We start from the raw sequence: 12566 nt of genomic DNA, 5'->3' as shown, positions 1-12566 counted from the left end.
ACAGTCACCAACAAAGACATATGATTTTTGGCTACTTCTTCAGAGTAATTTTGATCATTCTCAAGATTTAATGCAATGTTGCATTGTAGTACTTTGCCATTCTTGGTTGCTGAAAAATTCGGATCGAATGATGGATATGAAGAGAATCCAATTTTGCTACTTGATCCTTGAGATGATCAACAAACTTCGATTTTAGTTCTTTCCATATTGAATGTGCACTTCCGTTGTGTTGTAGTAAAATCAAGATTTCTTCCTTAATAGCTTGCTGCAAGAGACTAACCATCATCTTTTCATTTTTATATTTCTTTTTATCATCAACACTTAGATCTTTGATATCAACCTTCTCTCCGTTGTCCTTAACCGGTCTAATATATTGATATTCAGTACATTCCCATGCATCTAAGTAATATGCTTGAACCCAATTTTCAAAAAGTTCCGCCCATCCACTATACTCCTCAATATCCATTAGCTTAGGCGGTTTTTGCATGGTGCCCATTTCATTTTCTAGCATTGTATTCTGAGTCACAGTGATCGGGGAAGCAAAGGCGTTGTAGAACTAGTTCTCCATGATTCGGTTTTGAAAATTTCACAAACTCGGACTTTCAAACAAACTGGTAATTTTCACACGATGTGGAAATATTCAATCTCAAACGAACTGAAATGCACTCTCACATGAAATGGAGTCTTTCAAGCGAACTGGTCACTATTCAAACGAATTGGAACCTTTTTACCCAATTCGTGCGAATTGGAATGTATGATTCACACGAAATGGCCCTTTCAAGTGAATTGGACACTTGGTGCGAAATGAAAGCTACTTCGTACGAAATGGAAGCAAATTCAAACGATTTGATGACAATTTCACACGAATTGGATGACTTTCAGGTGAATTGGACACTTGATGCGAAATGGAAGCTCAGCTCGTGCAAAATGGAAGCAAATTCAAACAATCTGATGACCAATTCATGCGAATTGGTGCTGATGTCACACTATCGGACAGTTTTTGACAAAATTGATTAAGATTTAGGTCAATTTAAGGTCTGATTCTTTCAAGGATTTGTTAAAACAGTGTTTCGCACGTTATATGTGAAAATCAAGTCATTTTAACCGTAAAATCTTCGTTACTTTTGAAAATGTGAAGAAAGTGAGTAGAAATCAGAATTTTTGATGAAATCAAGCTGAAAATGCTAAGAACTCTTCCTCCTGAGCTCTGATACCACTTGTAGGATCGTTGTGAGACCCAAACGAGTCGTTTAGAAGAGATCTCGTCCAATACAAAAGGCGGAAACAGACGTATCGGAGTTATTTCAGCTAATTTGCACTTAGATTCACTTAAACTATCTCTTGTATTGATATCAGACCGTTTTACAATGTTGGAGACACTTTGGCAAAGCTTCGCTACCGGAAACCAAACGTTACAAATAAGATCCAAGACACACATATATAGGCACTCCATTTTGTAAGATATGGCTTCACACGAAATGGCATTTCCATTTCGTGCGAACTGGCAAGGTCCATCTAATCTATTACAAGACTCGATACAAGACGAAGTCGACAGACATATGCACCAACAATGGTTGCTGATGTTTTTCAGTATTCGGATTTTATTGGTTTGTTTCCAGCTAGGATTTAGAATGGTTGAAGGAATGTCGGGTTATGTCCAAAATTAAACGCATGTACGTGACAAAACAAGGATCGTTCTAATAGATTAAAGAGATTAAACAGTCAGGTGTCGTATGACCGAATAGACAATCAGATGAGAAGACATGTCGGGCTCTTCTGCTAGTTATTCGAAATGACAATCAGATGAAGCAATGAAGATTAAATGTGCAAACGGCAACCGTTTTTTACCACGGAAACGATGGCTATGGGAAATACAAACCACAATCGTTTGTTATTCAGATCTCTATTCGGTCATCTTTCCAAACTACAACACTCCATACATCATTACTGATCTGGAATTGGAGAACCGTTGTGTATTTGCTTACTGATTATTGAAAAGATTTGTTGAAATCGAAAAAAAGAGTAAAAAAGATGAAATGAGGCGTGCATTGTTTAAATCTGAATCAGGTTCTCAAACAAACACTACTAAAGATGACCCGAAACATTCCGAATAACTACACAATGTAAAAGTGGAATTTGTAATGATTTTTGGGAATTAAACGCATGTACGTGACAAAACAAGGATCGTTCTAATAGATTAAAGAGATTAACCATGTCCAAGATATAATCGTTTTTTTTACCATTTTTTACCTTAAGAAGTAATTGCAAGACTGTTTGTCGGGCTTCCAATGCTCATACAAGGTGATAAACAATGTTGATATGAACACATACCAACTTCTTTATCTTGAGTCCATACATACATTTAATTCAATCAATCATATCAATACATCATTACAAATTATCAAAACTTGAAACAAACAATTACAAATCTCATCTTTTACCTTTTCTGTACCCATCCCCGCGTTGATAGCTCTCGTCTTATAGTTGACTTTTTTTACTTTGAGACAAGTCCCATTTTCGAGCAATACGGGCCGTATAAGATTATATCGCCCGTATACAATAATCGTATACATTGTATACGACCAGGTAACTTATTTTCACATGGTATATACGGGCCGTATAAGGGTATACGGCCCGTATAGAATTAAATAAACTGACAAAAGCTATGCCAGCAGACTTTGTCAGTTTATTTAACTCTATCCGGGCTGTATAACCTTATACGGCACGTATACACCATGTAAAAATAAATTTTTTCCATGTGTTATTATTAGGAACCAAAAAATAATCTAAAAGTTAGGACTATCTAAAGAAATTTCTTAAAATTAGAATCAATGCGAGCCAATTAGTAAAAGTTAGAATTATTAAAATCTTATTTCCCTAATTTCAATACTATGATAAATTATTTTTCTTCTTACTTGTCATATAAATCTCCCCATAAATATATAGTAACACAAATCTCCCCATAAATATATAGTAACACATGTCATATTCTCCCTATAAAAATTAATATTTAGAAAACGTTTTTCAAAAAATCTTCAAAAACTTTCTGTAAAAAAAAAACAATTAGAAACTTTTTCTAAAAAGTACCAAAAAAACCACAAAAAATAAGCAAAAACTTTTTAGAAGAAATATAATACGATCACTGAGTTTTGAAACATTAATTTTTTAATTTAATCTATTTTGAATATAAAAAATAAAAATTGAATCTTAAATTATAGGTAAAATGCTATTTTTGTCCATGTGCTTTTCAAACGAAGTCAACTTGAGTCCTCACAGCTCAGTCTTTATGGTTTGAAAAGCTTTACACTTTGAGTCCCTCCTTCAGTTTTACCATTTGAAAATTGATGAAAAAACCATTTTACCCATTTATATACTATTAATTTGAAACAATTGTGTGCGTATTTGGTTATAAGTTGTGTTTAAATGGTTGTACATTAATCAAATATAGGTTGTAAGTTGTGCTAAAGTGGTTGTATCTTAATCGAATAATAATTGTTTCATTACCTTACCAAATTCAATCTGTTTTGTATGCATGTATGGTTGTAAATTGTGCTTAAGTGGTTGTACCCTAATCAAATAATGGTTTCATTATCTTACCATATTCAATCAGTTTGATCCATTCAAAGTTGTGTTGTTTTATTTGTAAATTATTATTATTTATAATAATCTAATCAATTTAGCCAAAATCTTGTATAAATATAATTTGCAACATATTGATGCAATGGTTGTTGTAATATATGCATTATGATTTGTATAGTGGTAATGATATATATTATATATAGATTACGATGAACCTGTCAAACGAGAAAAAATTGATGTGGGTTCATCGTAACGCACGAGTCCTAGATCAACTTAGTTATTTTATTCACTGTTTTACGTTTCGGTTTAATTTCTTCGCATTAACACCGCAACTTCAGTGTCTCGGTGGTCGCTGACAGTAGTGTGGCATTAGTACTCGCCCCCGCCGTAACGCGGGGGGTGCTTAATACTAGTTATCATCAATGTAAAAAGTTTTTTTACCCCATAATATTATTATATTATTATTAATATTATTAGAGAAAATGCCCGAATAGTCCCTTTTGGTTTGCTCCATTTTTATTTGTAGTCCCTACATTTTTAAAATTACAGCTATAGTTCCCAACTTTTTTAGATACCATAATGAGTGGGTCTAATAGTCGAACCCAAATTATTATCACCCAAAATTTTGTCTGGCCCAAAATCATTTAAAACCCTACAGTCACTTTCTGCATGCGCATGAGGAGCAACACCCGAGGAAACATTTTCTATGCTGCCTTCACACTCGCCGATGTCGTTCGTCCAACTTCCAGACCATCCAATTTCTCCACCTGAGACGCCTGACCTTCCATCTTCTCAGTATCCTCTTCCCCCGGAGACGCCACCGGACTGTTCGGGTTTTCCGGTTTGGTATGACTTCCGATTATTTCTCCTTCTTCAACTTCTGCCTCAATTTCCATCTCCGAAGACTCAATATGAACTCCTCCAATCTGATCGTTTTTGCAGTTTCCATTCCCAAAGGTGTTAAAACTGCCTCAAAAAATCAAAAAATGGGTGGCCGCCATGCGTGAAGAACTCACCACCTTAAAAAATAACAACACATGGGAACTTGTAACCCGTCCGTCACATTCCAACATTGTTGGTTCAATATGGATATATCACATCAAATATAAGGCAAACGGTTCCTTAGATCGACATAAAGCTCGGTTGGTAGCTCAAGGTTTCACACAAGTTCCCGGTCTCGATTTTTCACATACTTTCAGTCCCGTTGTAAAGGCCTCAACAATTCAAGTTGTACTTAGTCTTGCCACCACGTTGGAATATTTGACAACTCGATGTTAACAACGCCTTTCTAAACGGGCATTTAATTGAAACCGTTTGCGTGGAACAACCACCGGGTTTCATAGATCCTAAATTTCCGAATCATGTGTGTCATCCCAAATGTGCTCTGTATGGTCTCAAACAAGCTCCAAGAGCGTGGTTTCAATGTTTAAGCACATTCCTCATCTCTCTTGGGTTTATATGTAGCCGAGTCGACCCGTCACTTTTTGTCTACAAAACTATAAGGTTTTATTTTATCTCCTTATGTACGTTGATGATGTCATAATTACCGGGAACAATTCTCAGTTCATAAATGACTTCACAACTCGTTTACACAAGGAATTCAAAATCAAGGATCTTGGAAGTTTGAATTATTTTCTAGGCCTTGAAGTCACTTAAAACCATGCGGGTCTATTTTTAAGCCAAGCTAAATATGCCACCGACATTCTTTCGAGTGCAGGCCTTCTTGATGCCAAATCGGTTGCTACCCCACTCAACACTACTGATACTTTTACTTCAACTGGCACTCCATTTCATGATCCAACGTTTTACCTTTCCTTAGTGGGCGCTCTTTAGTATCTCACCATCATAAGACCAAATTTATCGTATGTCGTAAATCAAGAAAGTTAATATCTCCAAAACCCAACCACTGTCCACTTTCAACTTGTTAAAAGAATACTTCGGTATGCCAAAGGCACGTTGTCCTTTGGTTTAACTTTTGATCACCCAATCAAAACGGCTTTGGTCGGTTACTCAGATGCTGATTGGGTACGATGTATCGAGACAAGATGGTCAACTTATGGATACTCTATCTGCCTAGGAGGCAATCTAGTATCTTGGAGTGCAAAGAAACAATCAACAGTTTCCCGCTCAAACTGCGAGTTAGAGTATCGTGCCATGCCATGTCTAACACCGCTGTAGAAATTGTTTGGCTAACCCAACTATTACGAGAACTATATGCTCTCCCACCATACCGACCCACCCTATTATGCGACAACAAAAGTGCATTATTTCTCAGTCAAAATCTGATGTCACATAAATGAGTCAAACACATTGATATTGACTACCACTTTATTATTGAATTGGTCTCTGTAGGATAGTTACACACCAAGTTTGTTCCTACCACGCTCTAGGTAGCCGATATCTTCACAATGAGCCTCCCAAGACCACTTTTTGAACGATTTCGTACAAAGCTTCGCGTAGAACCGCTACCTGTTCCCATGAAGGGGGGGTAATAGCAGCTAAAATCAAGGCAATCAACATTGAATTTAAATATTTATAGAATAGTCAAAGATTGCCTTTTTGTATATTTTAGTAAGGAGCCATCATCTCCTTAATTCATGCGATGCTCTCTGTATATATTTGTGTTGTATTCGGCAATTAAAAATACATACAAAAGATATTTTTCTTTACACATAGGATAGCTTCACGAATATTGAGTTAGACATTACTATATGTAATTCTATTAGTCTAATATAATATTTTTGCTACGTTTATTGTTATAATGTAAATCGTCATTAAAAAATAGTTTATATAATTTGTTAGATTAAATGGTATAATATAACAAAAGCACTTAAATCCTTGAGGACGGCTCCATTTTTGGTTAGTTGGAGGTTTAGAACTATATCCATATATTATGTGGATAACGTTCTTTTGGAATTCCTTACATGGGGGCTTAGTGTTTAGGCGATAATAGTACAATAACAAAAGCACAAAAGACAACACTATAGCAGGACTACGTAGTTTTCAAGCCTAAAATGACTAAACACCCCTCTCTTATCCACAATGAAACCCTACCAAAATAATGTGAAGAAAGAAAATAATAGAGATGTACCTAAATTAGTTTGACATAACATGTAGGTTAATAACTAATCATTGAATATTAAACTATTATTCTTATTTTGAGATTTTATTTAGCAGTGACTTTTATTTGATCTGCAATTCCTATAATTATTATCAACCAGACCGCTTAGGCTACAGGGTATGGTGATGGTCCTTCTTTGGAGGATGGTCCGCCATGTAAGCGACACGTAAGATGGGCATGAGGATGGGGCTAAGAGGATGGAGGTGTGGAAATGAGAGGATGGACCTAAAATGTGTATGTATATATTGTATGCATAGGGGTGTGTGAGAAGGAGAGGGAATAATTTTTGTCTTCTTGTGAAATGGGAGGATCATCCCCAACGTCGAGCAGAGGACGCCGAGGACGAGGACGGAGGGGGGTGCCGTGGAGGGCAGTTCGTCGCCGGTCCGGGACGGTGGAGGATGGTCCTCCATACCGTGTAGCCTTAACTTGTAATTTTAACCCTACTGAAACTATTTTCTCTAATCAAATGATCTGGAAGGGTTTTTTTTTTTTTAATCAAAGGATATGAACTCTTATTTTCATTAGATGGAAAAAAACTAAGTGAAAGTTACATCAAAACAGAAGGTAGACGGGTACAAGTTGCGTCGCCAGTCCTTTTTGAATCGCAAACCCTAACCTACCAAAGACAAGCCCCTGCCCCTGGGGCTGAAGAATTGTTGTGGATGACCCGATGGACCCTTGTTAAGAAGTGGATGGCTTCTGTTGCTAGAGAGCCAAATGTATCAAAAACAAAAGGGACAAAAACATGCTGGTTCTCTACTCAGGCTTTAGCGTGCTTATCCATTTCCTTCGATTATGTCTTTCTTGCTGCACGTCCAGCTACAAACCCGTATTCCCTTAAATCAACAAAATGAGAAACCACCGTGAGGTTCATACAAGCATGTTTCCCCCCAGCCCAGCCGAAGACGAGTAGATCTGCTAGTCGCAGAGTAGATCTCCCTTCCATAGAGTCCGTGAGTAAATTCACAGGGGCCACTTTCTTAGCAGAAATTTAAGCTCTTCTCAGGATGTCCCATAAAACATCCCGTACCAAGTCATACCGATACCTGAACCCAAGAAGTTCTTTATAATGAACTGTGTGTTCCTCGTATTTATCCATACAAGCTTTGATATTATTATGGCCCCCTTATTTCCACATACCCTATATCTTATTTTTACAACCCCTATTGTATACCGGCCGTATACAGTTATACAACCCGTATAGAATGTTTTTGAATAGGAAAATGCACAAGGAATGTTTTTTTTGATTTTACTATATACGACCCGTATGTAGTTATACGAGCCGTATACATGTGTATACAATTTGTAAAACATGTACGGCTCAATGGATTTATTTTGTGAGGTTTTTGATGTTACCAAATGTATACGGGCAGGATAACTGTATACGGGCCGTATATAATGATATTTTTCAAGTATCTCGTTTTTTCTAGTAAAAACACAATCATTTTAGGGTTTCTAAACTCTTCATCACCTCGATCAGTCTGTTGACGGAAACCTTAGCGATCGCAGAGATCTTCGTGTTGGTTATTTATCGATTCTACTAGTTATCGGCGGGGATGGGTACAGAAACCACCAAGGGTGATTATGGATTGGTTACAGAAAACACTAGCAGAAGAACCCGACACGTCTTCTATGATGATCTGAAACATTCCGAATAACCAGCAGAAGAACCCGACACAAACAAGTTCTCCACAGTTTATTATTCAGATCTCTATTCGGTCATCTTTCCAAACTACAACACACGATAACTTTAAACTTTATATTGTGTGATTTGACCATGAAATGATTGGAGGTGATTGCTACTTTTAATAAGCTATCACAGTTGTCAAATTCGTTGCGTGCATTCATATTGTTTAGACAATAACAGATAATAAACGGATTGTTGGACTTCTTGTTCCAAATGCACGCCTAAATTCATCTTTTTTACTCTTTTCTTCGATTTTAACAAATCTTTTCCTTTTCCTTCAATTTCTAGAACATTCTCCGTAACATGAAGACGTGTCGGGTTCTTCTACTAGTGGTATTTGAATGTGCAAACCGCAACCATTTTTTACTACGGAAACGGTGGCTATGCGAAATACAAACCGCAATCGTTTGTGACTATGGGAAAATACAAGTTTTCTTTTTGAGCTTGATGGATGTCCGTTATCTCAGTTGAGGCGTGCATTGTTTAAATCTGAATATAACTAGATGTTTCGTGTAACTTCATTTAACCAAGAACAAAGCCTATTTCAAAACACACGTAGATGAAGTCAAATGTGATCAAACTTAGACATCAGACGTAAATCTTGAAGCAATTATGTGGTTCCCAATTGGCTACAGAAACCTGTAACATCACATAAAAACGTGTCCAATTATATAAAGACACGTGTCCTAAACTCTAATTATGTGAAAGTTTGAGTTTGAAGGACTAAAGTTGACAAATGATGAAATTTTTTATGCGAATGGACTAAAAGTGTCAACATGCCAAACTTGTGCCTCTGAATGACCACACACAAAGAATATATTCTTAAACGAGTGATTAATTGGATATAAGAAGCCGTTTGTGAAAATAATCGGAAGATTAAAAACTATAGGGGTTAAATCTGTCAACATGTTAATTCTTACCTCTGAGTGACCTTTTAACGAACCCGAGGCTTAGAAATATTCAAAATGCTCTCAAGAATAAGTGATATAAATTTCATGAGGTTTCGAGATTGTTATACGTTGTTTATGCAAATTCCCAAGAATTAGGGTTTAAGGTGTCAACAAGGCGAAACTTATGTTTTCGGTGATCAATTAACGAAACCGGGCCTAACGGAGTTTGGTTATGCTCCCTTGATCATTTACAAACTAACTACAAGGGCCAATTGTGTCTAAAATAAAAGATATTTGAGGGAATAAAAGAGTAGGGGCTGAATATGCAATAAATGAAAGTTGTTTAACTTGTGCCATACTTTGACCCGGGCCGCATAGCCCCTTGTGATTCCTTACGCGGGTCGCGTGGCAGCTGCCAGCATCCAAAAAACTGGCAGCTGCATGTTGCAGCCTGTTACACTGACTTTGGAGCCAATTTTTCGATTCCAGGAGCTATTTGTTGGTTTTAGAATACCACTAGGACACCTGGGGTGATCCTAGATGCCTCCAAAACACCTGCTTGGATCTCCTTGCATGCCATTTTGCTATTTAAAGGCTCCTAGGTTCATTTGTTTATTTGCTAATTCACTTGCAACAACTTCAAACACTCACTTCTGGAGATAGCCAGCATTAGGAGAGGATCAAGAAGTGTACAAAAGATAGCTAGGACCTTATGTAAGTGACTTAGTCCCTGTTTAGTCCATTTTATTAGCTTAAAAACCGAAAAGTCAAATATATCGTAATTAGACTTTGACTTTCGGTTTAATCACAAATGGTCCAGCCACTGACCGAAATGAAAGTGGTCATGGAACCATATTAAGGTAGGTGATTAACCCTTAAAAGGCCACATCCTAATTATTTCGTTTGACTAGTTAATTGTCGGGTCAAACTAGTTAGTCAAAAAGTCAAACTGGACAGAAACTTTAAAAATGATTTAAACTAATAAAACAGAAGTTATAAATTATACTTTAACATTCTAATAACTTGGTAATTAGTATTAGAACATGTTTAACCAGGTCTAACCCGACAATTATCAGTCTAAGGTCAGTTTATAACCGAAAGTCGCAAAAGCTTGACTTTTGCTGTGGCTTTCAGTTCTGACCCGTTTAAGCTTAATTCTTCCATGTTTTAAGCTTCCATTAGGACCATATTATACAGTAGTATAACCCTCTGGAGTTATATTGCTTGGTCCTTAGTAGTTTGAATTATATGCTCTTGTTTGTTAATATGCTTATAAATGCCGTAAATGCCCTTTTGACATATAAATGAGATTTTTAGAAATGTGAGAGGATAAAAACCTTTGTTACTGATATATAAGCTTGTCCCGAAAATGTAACGCCCCGTATTTACGTATGTCCCTGTTAAAAAAATGATGATAATAATAATAATAATAATAATAATAATAATAATAATAATAATAATAATAATAATAATAATAATAAATTACGACAACTCTCTGAATTTATCGGGCCATTCGGACACGGGGATTAGGCTTGTGGGCCTTGGGCCCAAGCCCAAGACCCACTAAACAAACCCTATGTATTAAAGACTAGTAAAACCCTACATAGTTTTGGTTACAGCCGTTCATCCACCCCCCTTTCCCTCTCAAATGACTCCTGCCACTTCTTCTTCTACCTACAAACACACATAAACATAAATCATGTCTACTTCTTTTTTCTGAATCGTCATCTACACCAAATGATAAACATAAATCATGTCTGCTTCTTTTTCTGAATCGTCATCTACACCAAATGAGAAGGACCTCATCACCATCAACATCCTTGCAAGCCCCAACTCGACAACAACCAGCCGCACCCTCTGACTCATCTCAAGCTCCAGCGACCGGGGCCGATGTTCGGTCGGATCTCCGGCAGTCACACCCCTGAACTTCCACCATTGCACACCTTACTCGTACTCTCCTACTCACTCACCTGAAAAACCGAGAGAGAGAGAGAGAGAGAGAATCGATGGAAGGAGACAACCCGTCAACAGTCAAGGCGTGGCAGCGGTGGGTCTTCACGGCGGCAACGATCGGTGGCTGGCTGAGGTGCTGATGTTTGTAAAATGCAACATATAAATTACATCAAATGAGGCATAAAAATAACCCTTTTTAGTACTAATGTTGGAAAAAGAGTGTTTTTGTCTTCCTTTTGTATTTTCAGGATTAAATGAGCTCAAATTCACAAAAGAAGCAAAAAGACAGCTAAATATAACATAAATACAAGAAAAGGAACATAAGTGGATTGTCCGACCCCTCAACAGCATCCTCCTAAGCAAAATAGCGAAGGCAGAAGACTGAACACGCCCCTTGCTCAGCCAGCACGGGGCCGTGCCCAAGAAGCAGCAGAAAAGACAAACCTATAGAAGCTTCTATTGCCCACCACGGGGCCGTGTCCAGCGGACACGGGTGCGTGGCGAAAGTACAGCAGGCGCATTAATTGTAATTGCGAATTACAATTAATGAAGAGAGAGAGTGTCAGACAGGCACGGGGGCGTGTCCAGCGGACACGGGGCCGTGCCCAGCCTTCTGTTCAGCCTATAAATAGGAGTGCTTGGTTTCATTGCAACTCATCCCTTGGCACACCACCTCTCTCACACTTCATCCACCACCCACCACCACCATAACACCATTATCCACCACCATCATCCATTGTCCATCATAGAGTGTGTGAGTCGTCTCGGGATCCAAGATTGATCGTAAGAGTTCTTGACAATCAAGGCCATGTTTGCCTAAGTCTCTTACATCACTTGGTGAAGACAAGTGTTTAGTATAATACTTTTTATTTTTAATCTTTTGCACTTTTTATTTGGTTTTGTATTAATGACTTTAATAACTAGTTGCTTATGTTGAAGGTGATCTTTCCTTATCGTTTGTCTGTGGTGTCTTGGCATTATTTTACTGTCTATATAAAATAAAAGATTTTCACCATTCATATCTCCACGGTCTATTTGGAGGTATGTTGGCTACCTGGTCGGGGGTTAAGGGAACGGTTTGGTAAGGGTCTTGCCCTTGTTCAGCGTTTAGAGGTCCTGCAAGGGACCTGGGTCAAATTTAGTAGGATCTCCTTCAATACCCATAGGTATTGGATGGCGGGGATCCAAACTCTTTGACCCCCTCATAAGTTAACTACTATTAATACTATAACCTGGCTATTTAGGACTGTATCCCTGCTGACTCAGACTACTTAGTCGAGGGTAACGTCACCGCCAAAAGCGGGGCCTACCATAATTTCCATTAATAACTTAA

This window comes from Helianthus annuus, chromosome 17 (genome assembly GCF_002127325.2).
Source record: "Helianthus annuus cultivar XRQ/B chromosome 17, HanXRQr2.0-SUNRISE, whole genome shotgun sequence".
NCBI lineage: Eukaryota > Viridiplantae > Streptophyta > Magnoliopsida > Asterales > Asteraceae > Helianthus > Helianthus annuus.
This window is presented reverse-complemented; position numbering follows the sequence as displayed.